Here is a 4658-nt window from a genome sequence, read left to right on the forward strand (position 1 = left end):
GCACCAGCACGCGTGCTAAAACTCGGCAATACAATTTTCATTATGTTTCTCTCTTTCTTCCTGCCTTGAGAGATTCATATTGATGCTATCAGACAATGTTTGTGATATTACCTGCAGTAGCCATGCCGGTGACATGGAGGTGCAGCGTGTCGCTGCCAGCAGCAATGCCTCCCAACTTCTCGGCATCGATGAGGTACCCCAGCGAGACAAAGTACCTCGTGGCGTCCTCCTTTGAGTTGTTGCTCAGGTTGGGCTGCCGGTCTAGAAGCTACAGCCTCCGCCTCTGCCGTTCTGCAAGCTCCAGCCGCCCCTCCTGATCCAGCCAATCCGTCGTTCTGCATCGAGCAGCCCAAGTTTGATTAGGAGAAAACAAAATGAACCTAAAGTACATCTCCTCAAAATCCACAGGCTCCAAGAGTCACTGATAAGTATGTTCCGCAACACCAGAACATAAGAAGGAACTAACTGGCAGTAGACCAAGAACAACTGAACTAAGGAGATCCATGCTGCCAAAAAAATTAAACCCACTTCTGGAGGTCTAGCACCAATGAGAATCATCGTCATATTTTTTTTGTTTGGTTTTGGGGCAGAATTATCATTGACATGTGATGTACCTACCAAGGAACTAGAAACAACTCATCAATCTGCAAACTACGGTTTGTCCGAGTGCTCGAGAAGTGATTTACATTTCAAGATATAATGCAGAAGCGTAGACTATTAGGACTTCTCATACATTTTTTGTTAAAAAATAGTATGTTGTGACATAGCAAGTTGAAATCAGCCGACATACAAAAAGCTAGTTAGGATAAAAGGTATACTACTTTTTTATGACGTCCATATAAAATCATCTATCTAGAATCCCGCTCCAAAGAATTATGTAGAGCGAAAGGAGGTCCAAGCGAAGAAGCTCATATGTGTTGATTAATGTTGACAAACATATATCCATACTAATAACCTTTCCGGGTATTACCCAAAAAAATTAGCAAATTGCTCCGTTGAATGATGGAAAACAATAAGGGAAGATAATAGGTTGATTATATGCACCCGATCTCTCCACCAAAACTAAATCTCATCCATCCTCGTCAGCTTCAAGTTATGTTGTAGTACCGATTCCTCTGCACCTCAAATAAATAGTAACCACGATCACCACAAGGACCTCATAGTGCTGCGACATGCATCTGTGAATCTGTGAGCCTCCGCTGCATCAAGCATCAACATCGCACACAACTAGACTCTCCACCCGCGCTCAAGCATGGCCACTAGCGCTGGGGAAGGATGGGTACGGAGAGGAGGCCCTCATCCCTAACCAGAAAGAAGAAGTGGACAAGGAGGAGAGCGCTGCAATTAGATCAAAATCACACACGGGTATCTCACGCGAGCACGGCGCCGCCCAAGGCTTGCAGCCCTGAAGCAACATGTAGACAGCCCGCATCGCCTACACCTCCTGCATGTTGCCCACCTTCTGCACGTTGCCCGTCAGACCACTGCCTCAGCTCGACGCCACCCGCAACGACTCGACGCCGTGCTGCCATGCCCAAGCCCCCAGGGAGGCCGCCTCCATACTCCCAAGAAAGCACGCCGGTCGCTGCCCTAGCCAAGCCCTCGCCAGAGCACCACCGTCCGGCGTCCTCCTCTCCTCATCGACCCCGCCTCTTTGCGCACATATAACTGAAGCCTCAGCCTCGCCTCCCCGGCGACAAGCCCCTGTCAGCGTGGTGCCGCTTGACTGTCGGTGGAAGACAGGAATGGATAAGCCGACGCTCCAAGTGTGGGGGATGTGGCGGCGATTTTTCTCACGAAATCGAGATAGAGGATGGATCGGGAGCGAGAGGTGGGGGAGACTGGGAGAGGGGACGTGGCCACGTGGGTGGGAGTGGGTCGTGGTTTTTTCCTTTAATCTTTTTTCTTTCTGGGGTTGTTTTTCTTTTTTCCTTTAATCAGGAAAAGAAGGCTGCGAGGGAATCTTGGGCTGATCCTGCTAATCCGATTATGGTGGGTTGAACCACGATGACGACCACCATAGTAGAGGGGATTTTTATTGAACCGGTTGTTTTTTTATTGAATTAATTGGTTTTTGGAGGGTTGAAATAAATCGGTGGGAGGACGTGGTGGGAGGATAGCTAGCATTAGGAGGGGGGTCGCTGCAGGTTGAACCATCACAATGGCAGATCCCCCTTTAATAGTAGAGATTACAGTTACTACTATCATTTGGTGTGCTACAAAATCCTTGCTACAAACAGATATCTCACGTGCGATTGAATTGACAACTCAACTTTTATAGCCAATAAATATTCTTTGTCTCCCCTTGTGTCAAATAAATAAATTGGGGTGAAATACTAGCCGTGAAGACTGTCACAATCCCCTATAGTTCTGGGTTATCACACCTACACACAAATACCCAAACACTTGCACCCACGAAGGCAAGAGGGTTATCAAGCCCCTTGAACTAGATACTTGCAAGGATGAAATACTAATAGATATATAATATACACATATAATAAAATAACATAAGATAAATGGCTTCCATGTTTTTAGGGTTTTGGTAATATATTTTTTGTATACCCAAGGGCCATAGTTTTTGCTAGAGGCTTCTGTCTCGAAGGTAGCATACAGTGGGTACACAAATTACTATTGGGCAATTGATAGAATAGTGCATAGTTATGAATTTTTTATTCAGGACAGTGATCATGTATATAGGCATAACATCCATAAGCATGTAGACCGAGTCCTCCGTGCATTTACTACTATTACTCGACTCATCGACCGCTATCCTACATGTAACTAGAGTATTAAGTGTGAAACAGAGTAATTCTGAGAGCAACATGGCATGATGTAGATAAAGCAAACTCAAGCAATATGAATAAACCACATAGTTTTATCCTTAATGGGAGTAATACAAATACGTTTCATGTCCCTTTATGTCACTGGGATTGAGCATCGCAAGGTTGAACTCATCACAACGTAACACTCCCACTTAAGATAATCAAATCTAGTTTGTCAAACCAAATCGACTGATCAGGGAGAAGTACGAAGCTATAGTAATCATATTTGAAAGAATTCAAAGAAAATTAAATTAATAATCATAAAAATTTGATCATAACTCACAATTCATCGGATCCGAACAAACACACCTCAACAAAGGTTACATCAAGTAGATCACCGCGGGAATCGTGGTGAACTTTGTATTTAAGATCAGAGAGAGAGCAATGTAGGTAGTTGCTATGGAAACGTAGGTAGGTGGTAGACTACTAACACAATATCGTGGTAGAATGAAGGTTTATGTAGAGGCCCTCCGTGATTGACCCCCCTTTGACACGGCAACAGAATAGGAGTCCATAGGGGATCATGGAGGAACAGAGACTTGCAATGGCGGAAAACGTGTTCCGAGTGGCTCTATAGTTTTTCCCGATGTTAGAGAATTTATAGAGGCGGGGTTAGGTCAATCAGAGCCACGAGGTGCTCCCAAGGTAACAGAGCGTGCCCTACACACTGGTTGTGCCCTATTGCCTTGGCGCTGTCTCGTGTGCAGTCTGGGCTCCCTCCAAAGTATCCAGGTATTATATTTGTCCAGAAAAAATTGTCAAAAAGTTTCATAGTGTTTGGACCATGTTTCATACTCGTTTCCTAGAAAACCAAAAACACGCAGAAAACAACAACTCGCACTAGGCACCGAGTTAATAGGTCAGTTCCCAAAAATGATATAAAACAACATATAAATGCATATAAAGTATCCTAGAATGATAATACATTAGCATGGAATAATAAAAAATTAAAAGTACATTGGAGACGTATCACATCCTATGCAAACGATACCGAGAAAGCCGAAGAGGCGGTACGAAAGGAAGTTCAACAAAACTTCCGAGGGTCATCCAAATGCGTCCACACGGCCGCGGGTCGAACTTTCGGCCCTCCTAAATAGGGGTACACGCTCCACTGCCTACTACCTAGTAGCATACTATGTACACAACTTCGTACTAAATATTCCTTGGGGCATCAGGGAGCAGAAAGTTATCATACCCAGAGTCATCTCATATGATCCAAACACATCTAGCCATGATGATCTATTTGGCACATAAAGGCCCACCAGAAAACCATCTTCATAGCATCAAAATGCCAAACCACGGCTCCACACTCCTTAGAGGGCCTGACTTTCAAATGCCTTCAACATCATGGGGGACGACCATATACATCAGCCTTGGAATGGACAAGACCTGGTTGGTCAAAAGCTCGGAGGCGCAGACGTGCGGTGGCAAGCAACGGGTCCCAAGGCCCGATAATCTAAAAGCATGTATTACCCTCCCTATATGTCCTATATATTCTTTTTTTAACAGCCTCTTTGTATCTATTTTCAGCTCAGCCCTATGAATAATAAAATAGACCTTTTTCAGTCCTTACAGATCTTTTTTCTGTTGTTTTCTATATCATAAATTGCCCAAGGTGGTTTCTCATATATCTCCAACGTGTCTATAAATTTTGATTTTTCCATGCTATTTTATTGTGATTGTGGGATGCTTTTTAGGCATTTACTTGCCGATTTATATTATTTTGGAGAACTAACCTATTAAACCAATATCAAGGGCCACTTATTGTTTTCTGCATGTATTTGGGATTTTAGGAATACTGTACCAAAAAAAGTCCAAATACTCCAAAACGTTTGA

The sequence above is a fragment of the Hordeum vulgare genome, chromosome 2H (assembly GCF_904849725.1).
Source record: "Hordeum vulgare subsp. vulgare chromosome 2H, MorexV3_pseudomolecules_assembly, whole genome shotgun sequence".
Taxonomy (NCBI): domain Eukaryota; kingdom Viridiplantae; phylum Streptophyta; class Magnoliopsida; order Poales; family Poaceae; genus Hordeum; species Hordeum vulgare.